This window comes from Nelumbo lutea, chromosome 1 (genome assembly GCF_056320005.1).
Source record: "Nelumbo lutea isolate HS-2025 chromosome 1, American lotus-T2T, whole genome shotgun sequence".
Classification (NCBI taxonomy): domain Eukaryota; kingdom Viridiplantae; phylum Streptophyta; class Magnoliopsida; order Proteales; family Nelumbonaceae; genus Nelumbo; species Nelumbo lutea.
In genome coordinates this window covers 187,146,331-187,159,656 of record NC_142684.1, presented here as the reverse complement: position 1 = coordinate 187,159,656, position 13,326 = coordinate 187,146,331, and positions in this window count along the sequence as shown.

Genomic DNA, 13,326 nt, shown 5'->3' with positions numbered 1-13,326 from the left:
AATATATTTACCAACGGAGGAGGCCCTACGTTGTAGGGGCTCACTCATAAACTATCAGGCTCGAGCTCGATTTGAACTAGAGACTTAAGTTCGAGCTCAAGCCCGATTCAAGTCAAAAACTTGAAAGTTCGAGCTTGGCTACTTTTAATTATAGGTCTCTCAAGCAGCCAAGGTTCCGAGCCGAGGTCTCCCTCAATTGCCAAGGTGCCAAATTGAGGTCTCCCTCAACTGCTAAAGTGTTAAGCTAGGGTTTTCCTAGCAGGCGAGGTGTCGAGCTAAGGTCTCCCTTAGTTGACAAGGTACCGAGTTGAGCTCTCCCTTAGTTGTCGAGGTGCTGAGCCGAGATCTCCCTCAGTGACTGAGGTGCTGAGTCGAGGTCTCCCTAAGTAGTCGAGGGTGTTGTCTATCTCGAGCTCGATTCGAATTAGAGACTTGAGCTTGAGCTCAAAAGTTTGAGCTCGGCTCGACTCGAACTCGACTACATTTGATTGCAGGTCCTCTAATAGCTGAGATGTTGAGCCGAGGTCTCCTTCAGCTGGAGAGAGAGTGGCATTCTTATAATTTAAAGGAGAGAGAGAGAGAGAGAGAGAGAGAGAGATGGCTAGGAATGGCAACGAGGCAGGTTTGGGGTGGGGCACCCCCTCCCTGTCCCTGGTGGCGGGGTGGGTTCGGGGTTGGGCATCTACTCCTTGTCGAGTATGGGGAATCCCCGAATTTTCCCCACTCTAAGGCAACTATTTAAAAATTATCTATTTTATGGATAATTTACACATAGGGTATAAGATTTTGGGGGTATTTTAGGAATTGAATTATAATGTTTTAGGAGTAATTCAAAAATAGAATCATGGGATCCTAGGATTTTAAGAATTTATGGAAAAATTATAAATATTTTAAATTATCGATATTAAACCTAGAAATATTTTACTAATTTACCTTCAAGTTCAGGGTGGGTTCGGGGAATTAGATACAAAACCCGTCCCCAGTTTTCGTCCCCACCTTGTCCCTGTTTAAGGTTGGGGAAAACCTGCCCTGTTCGGGGTAGGGCCTCAGTTTTACGGGGGGAAATTGTCATCCTTAGAGAGAGAGAGAGAGAGAGAGAAATGGCATACTTATAATTTATACGAAAGAGAGAGAGAGAGAGAGAGTTGGTAGGAGAGAGTGGTGTTCTTGTAATATAAAAGAAAAAAAAAAGCAAGAGAGAGTGAGAGGGAGTTGGTAGGAGAAAGTGTCATTCTTGTAATTTAAAAGAAAAAAAAAGGCAAAAGAGAGAGTTGGTAGAGAGTGACATTCTTGTAATTTCTATGAAAAAAAGCAAAAAATACTATTAGATTCCATTTCCCTCATCCTCATGCCTTCTTACGTACATATTTCAGCTTAATATATTTATTGATGAAGGGTGATTTGGCCCGACCTAGTAAAGAGGGGACACGACCTAACCAAGAGATGACAACTCAGCTTATCATGACTAGTCTGCAGCAGATCGAGCTCAGGTACCCAACCACCCCGGGCTAAAGTGACCTCGGGACGAGATCGCCTCGGTACCAGATCGCAACAAGAACACCTTGATGCCAAGGCACTTCGACACTCAACCCAGTTCGGGACTTAAAGACATCAGCTTGGGGATACCGACATGCCACTACATGGTTATCCCAAAAACCCCTCCAACGGATCTCGGGCCTTACGGGATCACGCCGCGTAATAGCTAGCATTATCTCCCCGACCAATTCAGGTGGAACTAATGAACCTTATTGGTTGGCAGCGTTATCTTCCAACTAACGCAGAAACGGATCCTATCGTGATGAAGATCCCGAAACCGATCCGCGAAACCCGCGAGGACTCAACTATATAAAGGCTCCACCCCCGGAGGTTCAAGGTACGTGTGATTATTCTGCTCTCTAGCTCTCTACACTCTAAAGCTTTCTACCTCGCAACAGTCTACTAACTTAAGCATCGGAGTGACCTCGCCGGGCTAGCAACCCCAAGTTCTTTGATCCTTCTCTTGCATATCAACTTAGTCTGTCGTCCACCTGGAAGCCAGATCACCTCTAGCAGGGAGCAGCTAGATCGCGCTACATCATTTGGCACCATCTGTGGGAAATGCTACAAAAAGCATTTTTCCACCATCAATCACATAATCAAATCCATGGCATCCTCCAGCAATGCCGGGCAAAACAACGAAGTGAACATCTCTGGGGGGGCAGCCTCAATTCCCATCTGTCTGCATTGGTTAGTTCACCATACCACTTATTGCGGCTGGGGTCCCAACGCTGACCATGCCCCAAGCGATGACTCAGGTAAATGTGTTGCTCCCTCCAATAGTTAGTGCGACCTTCACTGAACCATCTGTGGTTCCCCTGGAGGCGGGCAATCCCAGCTTGACAACCTGGTACACTGCGTTCAGGCCATTCAGGTCTAAATGCAACAGGTCCAACAGTACCAACACTATCAACAACAAGTCCTCCATCATTTCTACCAGCAACAATATCAGCAGCAATTCCCTCCTCTACAATGAAATTAGCAACTGGTTCCACCCAGCACCCAGAGGTACAGAATCAATCTCGGTAGAACACTCGCTCTCCTCGCTGAGGTGAGACCTCCCAAGTTCCACTTCCTCTTGGGAGTCCGGTCTCGTCCTGCGGTAGGAGGGACAGACAAGTCACCCTGCCCGTTTCACAGGGCAACATTGCGAACAGGTTAGGAGATACTCAGCCTACCAGAGCCATTTTACCCCGGCCCTCGCATCATTAAGGTTCGCTTGCAGGGAACCGGTTCGGGGTTCTGGCCGCAAACTCGAAGCGAGACCCTTCCGTTCATGGCAATCAGCCTCAGTATCCAGAGCCACTCCGCGCCAGAACGGTACCCGACTACACAAAGGTCAGCAGCACTAATGCGGAGCCAATCAAGAAGCAACAATGAAGGCGTCGCAAGGCACGCTGAACTACAGCTCATAGCTAGCTCGCCGGGACCAGCCAGGCAGAGCAGGTAAAAGGTGAAGAGGAGGCGAGCTCAGTAGCCACAAAGACCGCTCCTCTCCTCTTTGGGTCATCCCCTCTGTCCTCCGAGCTTCTGGCGACCCCGATGCCGAAGGACTTCAAAATGCCTCCGCTAGACAAGTACGGTGGATCTTTTGATCAAAACGATCATGTGGACTCCTTCTAGTCCCAGATGCACCTAGCTGAGGCTGACGAGTCCTGCATGTGTGTGGCCTTCTCCACAACATTCAAAGGAGTAGCTCGTACATGGTACAAGAACCTCGTGCCAAGGACAATCAAAAGTTGGGTGTAGTTCGTAGAGATGTTAACCTCGCATTTCATCACCAGCAAGAAGTGCCCGAGGTCCCAAGAAAGCCTCCTCAACGTAGTCCAAAGAGAAGGGGAGTCTATTAGAAGCTACATTAGACGCTTCAACGACACCTACTTACAGATCCTTGATCTAGATCTAGCTGTGAGGTTCATGGCAGCGAAGAAAGGTATTACCCATAGGGAATTCAAGTGGTATGTAGTGGCCAACAAGCCTAAGGACATCACTGAATTCCTCAAGCACGCCGATCAGTTCATCGGGATCGAAGAAGAGATGAACCAAAAGAATGAAAATCCAGCGGAAAAGAGGAAAAGAGAAGGTGACAACGCGAGTAACGGTGGCAGCAAACGAAGAAAGAGCAAGTCCCTGACCAGGGGAGGAAACAAATCTGAAAGCTGATCTTCTTCACAATCTCATAAGTCAAGTCGACATTCCAGAACTCTGCTGGTTGAAAGGACAAGCTACACACCCCTCAACACGAAGCGAGGATAAATCCTTATGGCGATCAAAGACTCCTCCTACGTGAAGTGGCCACCTCGGTTGAGGGGAGATCCCGCCACCAGGAACAAAAATGTGTATTGTCATTTTCATAAAGACCACAATCATAGCACCGAAAATTGTAGAAATCTCTGCGATGAGATCGAAGAGCTCATCCGTCGCGGATATCTAAAAAATTTCATATAGAAAGAAGATAGAGATCAGGCTAACTGCCAAGTAGACCGGCAGGGGGAGCAAAGAAGAAATGCTCCCAAGTCCAACAGTAGGCAGAGTGAGCAACCGCCAAGGCAGTTACTAGAAGAAAAACCGATCCGCGGAGTAATCAACATGATTACTGGCGGGTCCATCATCGTGGGCTACACCTCAGCAGCGGGTAAAGCCTCAATTCGCGAACTAGAACATGAAGAGCAAAACCCACCAAAGCGACCCAGGCTCGAAGATCCCATTTACTTCACAGAAGATGATGCACGCGGGATCTAGTACCCCCACGATGATGCACCGATAATAAAGCTGAGGATAAATGACTTGAAGTCAAGCGCATCCTAGTGGATTCGGGCAGTTTGGCCGATATTCTATTCAATGATGCCTACGACAAGCTCCAGCTCCAAGAAAGCGATCTCAAGCTGACAGATAAACCCTTGGTGGGCTTCAGCGGCAAAGAGGTTAGACTGCTAGGGCGAGTTTCAGTACCTGTAGAGGTCGGCACGTGGCCTAACATTGTAAGGTTCGAGCACACTTTCCTAGTGGTCGTGACTCCATCCCCGTACAACGCCATAGTAGGTCGGCCCATTACACATGCCCTACGTCCAGTAGTATCCACATACTACTTGACGATGAAGTTCCCCTACGGACTATGGAGTAGGGGTTGTGCGAGGTGACCAGCTCTGTTAGACAGTTTTATATGCCCTTAGCTTCAATCAAAATTGATGTACTTTATGAGTTTATTGTAAATGAATAAAAGTGCATATTTGATTCATGTTCCCTTGGTATGTTTCTGTGTAATACCCTTAAACTGGACACTTATTGAGACTCGTGTTAGTTTAGAATGTTCACAGCCAGTGGGTCGGTCTGGGGAGACCTATCCTAACAAGGCTGACACTGTGGTGCCACCAAGTCGGTTGGGGTGGCTTGTCTCAGCTACTAGGGTGAGACCCTAGGCACATACAGTGTGGGATTAATTGAATCTTTGAATTGGACCAGATTTCCAGTATTGCCCTGGACCTTGGAGATTGATGGGCAAAACTGGAAAGTTACACCCGACCCCTAGACTCGATTATGATACTGCACTAGGTGTTGGATCGGGCTTTCTTTGATGTACCAATCAGTGAGATCCTTAGCGGGGGTCAAAACCTGGGTATGTTGGGACAATCCGAGAATTCATCTGAGTGGGTGATCATAGTGACAAGATCAGCCCCTTTGTCGGACAAAGGTAATGATCGGGGATGCACTCTCACTGTTGGAAACCAAGACTGTCGGGAACCGATTTCAACCGTTGAGATTTGTTTTGCAAAGTATATTTTAGATGAGATATAAAAGTATATATATTATGGTTTCTAAAATATTTGCAAAAAGGTTTTAATTCTCGGGATCCATATAAGTGGAGAGTGCAACACTGTTCCTTGCAGCCGAGGGAGAGGTCCTCTCTTGTCGGGCAGTGTATGATCATTAAGGGCTGAGAGGTTAATTGTAAGACCATTGAGGATAATACCTGATGGGCTAATCTTGCATCTGCCCACAGTCCCTGGGTGTTACAAGGTGGCTTGGCCCAGGGACCACTTAGGGTAAGTGTTGGGCCCATAGAGCCCATTTGATGGATTTCAGGGGGTGCACTGTCTTTAACAGTATATTCGACCAGGCCTTGTAACAAAGGCTGGGCCGAACCCATGTGGCTGATGTGTAGATCAATGCTTGGGTCCCACGCCATACAAGGAAGCCCAACTGGGCAGCAATTAGGAAGGTTAAGTGAGCACATAAGCTAAATGGGCCTAAAGCCCATTTCGAACTAGGCTATTTATTTAGTTAATTAAAGGGGCGAATTCTGAGATGGATTAGCAGATAGGATAGGGTCTTAATCCTATCCACTCAGAGAGTCCAGATCTGAATGTGATTCAGATCTAGAAACCTCCTAATGGGATTAGGAGAAAGCTAATCTAATCTGCAGATAAGATAAGGGTTTATCCTTATCACTAGAAGAGAAGGCTGATCCAAATATGATTTGGATAAGCACCTCCTAATGGGATTAGGAGCTGATCTTTTAAGTTAACAAAAGAATGAGGGGGCGGCAGCCTTTGAGAGACACATCAGATCCTCTTTAGTGCTGAAATCAAGAAGAGAGAATTCTGCACCCTACGAATACTCTCTTGCTGCCTCCCTGTTCCTGTCGCCCTTTTTGCCAGTTCGATCTCTAGTTGTGGGAGAAGTCAAGATTGGATCTTGACATTAGTTCTTTGAGAAATGATTGAAAAGAAAGCTGTGCTCACGTACCATTCTACTGATTCTTGCGAAGGACAGAGTTCTTGGGGAAGAACACTGCTGATTCTGCTTCATCTTGCACTGCGCCATCTTCAGTGGGAGCAGTCTTTGGATCCTTCCTTGGGCGTGAACACCTTCGTTGGGAGATATTACTTCTCCGTATCAGGTATAATTCTCTCCTATTCCTTTTGCTTCAGATCTGGTTCAGTTTAAGGTTCAAGAATGATCCTTGAAAATATGATTTTCTAAATAGGGAATGTGATTCCCAGTTGAAGGGAGAGAAAAGTTTTTGAAATTCGCCCCCTTATTCTGCAATCTTTGGGCGTCCATGGGATGGATCTCTCATTTCTTCAAGCTCGAGTCTCGCAAATGCTACGTTGCCGCCCTCAAGGGGAAAGCCAAGCTAACAGCTGATATCAAGCTCGAGCGACCTGTAGAGTATCTCAAGGAGTGAGCTACACCAACAGAAGAGACGGTTCACATCCCAGTCTCAATAGAAACTAAGACTTTCCAGGTCGGTGCTTCGATCGAGGAACTGCTCCGCTCTCAATTGGTAAGTTTTTTATTTAAAAATTTAGATGTATTTGCACGGTTCGCAATAGAAATGCCCGACATAGATTCCAAAATTCTAACTCACAAGTTAAATACTGATCCTTTAGTCAGGCCCGTTAGACAGAAAAAATGCAACTTCGCCTCGGAGCGCTGGAGGATAGTCGACGAGGAGGTCGGGAAACTTTTAGCAGCCGATTTCATTGGGGAGGTTCATTACCCGAGGTGGGTAGCTAGCCCAATTCTGGTAAAGAAGGACAATGGTAAATGGCGCATGTGCGTCGATTATACCGACCTAAATCGAGCCTGCTCAAAGGATTGTTTCCCACTGCCTATGATCGACCGCTTAGTGGACGCGACCTCAGGACATGAGTTACTAAGCTTTTTGGACGCATACTCGGGATACAACTAGATTAAGATGGACCCACCAATGAAGAAAAAATGACCTTCATAACTGAGCTCAGCCTGTACTGTTATAAGGTTATGCCCTTTGGGCTAAAAAACATCAGGGCGACCTTTCAAGGACTTGTAAATAGAATTTTTGAGCCATTAATCGGCAACAAGGTTGAATATTATGTAGATGTTATGGTCATAAAGACCCAGTTTTCAAAATTTTTATTGAATGATTTACAAAGTGTTTTGGGGTGTTGCATAAGTATAACATGAAACTGAATCTCAACAAGTGCATCTTTGGTGTCACCTCGGGTAAATTCTTGGGCTACATAGTTAACCGACGTGGCATCGAAGCCAACCCCTAGAAAATAAGGGCCATCTTAGATATGAGACCACCTCGCAAACTAAAGGAGGTTCAGAGACTGAACGACAAGATAGCCACTCTAAGCCGCTTCATGTCCAAGTCAGCAAATCGTTGCCTACCTTTCTTTAAGGCCATAAAGAAAAGCAAGGACTTTGAATGGATTGCAGAATGTCAGCTCGCCTTCGACTAGCTGAAAAAATACCTAGTATCCAGAGATCGTGAAGTTGGCGTAGAGGTAGATCGGGTCCAATGACCCATCTATTTTGCCAGCAAGGTTTTGCAGGATGCTGAAACAAGGTATCTAGAGATCGTGAAGTTGGCGTACACGCTAGTCACAATAGCTTGGAAGCTTCGTCCATACTTCCAAGCCCACACCGTCATCGTCGTCACCAACAGCCTCGGAGGCAAATCCTGCTCAAGCCCGAGGTGTATGTCAGACTGAAGAAATGGGCCATCAAACTCAGTGAGTACAACATCCGGTACGAACCTCAGGTGGCGATTAAGGCCCAAGCCTTAGTAGATTTCGTGGCAGAATTCACGTTCAGCACCGCAACCCCCAAATTGGCCGAGCTCAGGCACATGGAGGAAGCATCAACTAGCGTGGCACCAATCCCGGTTCGAGCAAGTCCGTCTTGGGACGAGGAGCCCTGGATTCTCCATGTTGACGGCTCACCCAACCAGCAAGGAAGCGGAGCGGACATAATTCTATACGGTCAAAGCGGGGCAAAACTGGAATATGGGCTCCGATTCGGATTCGTCGCGTCCAACAACGAAGTAGAATATGAGGCGTTAATAGCCGGGCTCACCTTAGCGAAAGAAGTGAAAGCTAAACATCTCACCATCTGCAACGACTCCCAACTCGTGGTCCACCAGATCACCAACGAGTCTGAAGCCCGTGACCCCACCATGGCTGCTTATTTGGCCAAGGTCAGAGAAGTTCTACGTGACTTCCTATCTTACTTCATCAGGCAGATCCCGAGATCTGAGAACGCTGAGGCCGACGCCTTGTCCTGGTTGGCCAGCACAAGCAGCAACACAATGAGGACAGTGTACATAGAGAACCTGCCTCGGCTTAGCATTCTCGGGGGGCAGGAGAGGTCGGTCCTGTAGTACAAGCAGAGCTGAGCTGGATTGACCCACTTGCGAGCTATCTGCTTCACAAGACCCTCCCTCCAGTTCGCAATGCGGCCCGAAGGGTAGAGCGCTAGTCAGCGAAGTACGTCATTATAGACCGACAACTGTATTGGAGATCTTTCACGCTCCCCTACTTGCGCTGCTTGCGACCCTCAAAGGCCGAGCTCGTTCTCCACGACACTCATGAAGGCTTGTGTGGCGGACACTTGGGGGCAGGGCTTTCACCCAGAAAGCGCTATGACAGGGGTACTATTGGCCCATAATGAAGGCAGACGCACTCGAGCTCGTCAAGAAGTGCGATAAGTGTCAAAGGCATGCCAACATCCATCACCGACCTACTGCCAATCTCAAATATCTCACCAGCCCGTGACCCTTCGCACAGTGGGGAATCGACATTCTTGACCCATTCCTGCTAGCGACAGGACTGAGGAGATTCCTGGTGGTTGTAGTGGATTACTTCACGAAGTGGGTGGAGGCAGAACCCCTAACAACGATCACAACCCGCAACATACACAGTTTCTTTTGGAGGAATATAGTATGTCGCTTTGGGCTACCTCGGGTACTTATCTCCGACAACGGAAACCAGTTCGAGGACATCAAGTTCCAAAATTGGTGTGTCGAGATGGGGATACAACTGAACTGGGAAGGTCCGTACCGAGTAAGACGGGTACTCGGGGAAGGTACGTACGAGCTCGAGACCTTGGATGGGAAACAAATACCTTGAGCATGGAACATCGACAACCTGAGACGATACTACTTGTGATCGCCGAACTGGAGAGAGGACTGCGAGTCACTCCCAGAAGTTCAAGGACTAAAGTGTCGAGCTGATAAAAGACCTCGACACTACTATAAGTCTCAGTCACCTCCTTGACTGGGCATATAAGTCCCAGTCACCTCCTCGGCATGGGCATACAAGTCCCAGTCGCCTCCTCGGCAGGGGCAGACAAGACCTAATCACCTCTTCGGCATAGGCAACTCATCTCCTCATGCCTAAGGTATAGACAACTCAGGTATAAACCCTACGATGTCTAGCCCACTTTGGCATATAATGAAAAAGTTGAACCCCTGCTAAGGGACAAATTACATTACTAAGTAGCCCTACGCAGGCAGGTCAGGTATATGCCCTACAATGTCCGCGCACCTCGGCGTACATCATGCAAAGTTACCCCTACTGGTAGTCCAGCTCGGTAGCTCGATGGTTCGGGGTAACCTGTACCTATTTGGTTAGTTCGCCAATTAGGGAGTTATTTGCACTTGGAACATTTAACAAAAAGACAAGTGTATTTCATTAATATGAGAAGTTCGCTACAAAAAAAAAGAGATTTCTACTATAGACCGTGCTCTTCGCCCTTGCCCGAGGCTTCAACAGGAGGGTCAACCCTTTCGTCAGCACCGACCTCTTCGATGTCGCTAAGCAACTCGCCGTCACTCCCCACCTTGTAGTTTGGGTCCTCGGTAGCTTCAACAACCATTTCATCTGTGACTCTTGAGGTGGTGATGGCACTTAGATCGAGCTACAGAAATTCACGTCGGGTCAGCCACCTGCTAAGCTTGAAGCCCTTACGGTAGCCTTTCGTCCCCGCCTCTATCAGCTCTCTATGGAACTCCTCCAAGGTCTTATACTTCTCAACGGCCTTAGTCTTGGCCTCCTCCACTGCCTGAAGGAGTATCTCAATCTGCTCCTTCACGAGGGCCTCGAGATTCTCTACCTTCTGCTGTAACGCAGCCTTTTGCCTTGCGAGCTCCTCCTTCTCACTCATCAATAGTGTGATCAGTTCTTTCTGAGCCCGTGCAACCTTCTTCAGCTGGTTATTCTCGCTGCGGGCCAGGTTTAACTCGGTGTGAGCCTCACGAGGCGAGGACCTAGCTGCAGGTGTAGTTCGGATTGGTACATCAGAGCGTGCACAACAGAGTTCATCTGCCAAGAGAAGAATAGCATTTAGTACAAGAAAAGTTCTCAAGTACATAATTGAAGAAGTAAAGACAACTTACAACCATACAATGAGTAGCCGCTCGAGCTCCGAGCTGAGCGACTGGCAGCTAGGCCCAGTTGGCAACCTCCTCAGCGTATGTCGCGCTCTTGCTCTTGAGAACTTTAGAGTCAAGATGCTCTGAATTTCCCCCTTGCTGCTCAAAGTGGCAGCCACAGGGGCGAGCTCCGAAGATGTTGCCTCCTCGGGCGTGCGGGGCGAGGAGACCCTTCTTGGTTCCTCCTCGACCAGATCGATCACTAGAGGCTGTGCAGTGGAGGGCTGCTTGGGCTCAGGGATGACAGCATGCAGAGACTCAACGCGAGGTCTTTTAACAGCTCGCTTCTTCTTCCCCTTCATTCGGCCAAGAAGTTCGTTCATAGGGAGATTCATGGCTTCTGTAACTAAAGCAAAACGTCAGAAACAACATCAAAGTAAAACAAAGGTAGCACAAAAGTAATGACCTACCAGGACTTAGACCGGACTACACGAGCTTGTCTTCGGTCACATAGTCTATGAACTTGAGACCGAGCTTCACCCTAGCCTGACACCGGGATCTTGGATGGACACCCTCTAGTGGGTTGAGAAAGGCCACTCCTCAGTGTTACGGACCAAAAAGTAGCCCCTTTTCCAGGTTGGGGCCCTTTTTGGGAGTTCGTGTAAGAGCTTGTAGCCCGGACATGGGGACAAGTAGTAAGTTCGCCTGTGCTCGGGTAGAAAACAGGAGGAATTCTTCTTTATTGAAAGGATTGAAGAAAAAATGACAAGATCAAGGGGCAGGTTATAGTTGTGGTAGAGCAAGATGGTTCCTACTATGTTGCGGATGGAGTTCGGGTGCAACTGATCTATGGTAATGTTGAAGAGTTTAATGACCTCGATGATCAGGGGGTGAAGTGGAAGACAAAGACTAGCTACTCCTCGAAGATCATGATCTTGTCGTGATCGTGCTCCTAGGGAAAGTTACCTATTGGAATAGGCAAGGTCACTCGGAAGCCTATACCGAGCTACTAAGGCCTGGAGCTTGTCTGCTGTCATAATCAATGGGCCAAAGTTATCTGGTTGTCGACCTCGGTGCGAGGTGGATGCCAGACCACCGGAGGCCTCTTGTGCCTCCCAAGGTGATTCCACCTTAGGAGGACCGCGGACCACTTCTTGACCCGAAGTAGCTTCTTCGGTAAGGCGATTTGCGACTTGAGCCGAGGTACCCACCTCGGCCCCAGTGGATTCACCGCTCTCATCTAAAAGACTATCAAAGCTAAAACTAGACATAGCGAAGAAAAGACAATCAGAAAAGGAGAGCTAGGGAAGACTCACCAAAGAAAGACCGAACTGAAAGAAGACACCGGATTGGAGAAACCGTGCTAAGAAGCTTGAAAGCGACCTGAAAATGAAGATTTGCGAATTTGTGGCAAAGCAAATGAGTCACGGGCCCCCTATTTATAGTCGGTATGTCTGAAAATCAATGGTCAAGATCGAAACAATCCAACGGCTCCTAGGAAAACCGGCTACGCGACCCCCGATGTTGAAATCAGTTTAGCACGTTTTTTGACATCCACAAAGTTTGTAGATCGCGTGACGTCCACGCGTAAACCAAACGCGACCTGGGTTATTATTGGTTGAGCCGGGTAGCCGAATAGGTCCGACCAACAATTCGTCTGACAGGCCGCCCAAACCTCGAGCCAAATCCATGAACTCCCCGCACTGGGTTAAGATCCCTGGCTTGGGAAGTGGGGGGCAATTGATGAAGGGTGATTTGGCCCGACCTAGTAAAGAGGGGACACATGGACACGACCAGACCAAGAGATGACAACTCAGCTTATCATGTCCATTCCGCAACAGATCGAGCTCGGGTACCCAAACACCCCGGGCTAAAGTGACTACAGGACGAGATCGCCTTGTTACCAGATCGCAACAAGAACACCTCGATGCCAAGAAACTTTGACACTCAACCTAGTTCAGGACTTAAAGACATTAGTTCGGGGATACCGACATGTCACTACGTGGTGATCCCGAAAACCCCTCCAACGGATCCCAGGCCTCACGGGATCAAGCTGCGTAACAGTTAGCATTATCTCCCCGATCGATTCGGGCGGAATTGATGAACCTTATCGGTAGGCAACGTTATCTTCCAACTAACGCGGAAACGGATCCTATCGTGATGAAGATCCCGGAACCGATCAGCGAAACCTAGGAGGACTTGACTATATAAAGGCTCCACCCCCAGAGGTTCAAGGTACGCGTGATTATTTTGCTCTCTAGCTCTCTACACTCTAAAGCTTTCTAGCTCGCAACAGTCTACTAACTTAAGCATCGGAGTGACCTCGCCGGGCTAGCAACCCCGGGTTCTCTGATCTTTCTCTTGTAGATCAACTTAGTCCATCGTCTGCTTGGAAGCCAGATCACCTCCAATAGGGAGCAGCTAGATCGCGCTATATCATTTATATTTTAGATATAAATTATATCTAAAATCCCTTTTAATGGTTAGAAATGCCCTTTACACACAAATTGATGAAGACCAAAACCTGTTATGTTGGTTCTATCATTAGTAGTCATCGGTAAGAACACTAGTTTGGTGTAGATAAAGATGAACTTCAACATACACATCAATGAGTCGTGTGAACAGGCCATTAAAGGCCAGGAATATTG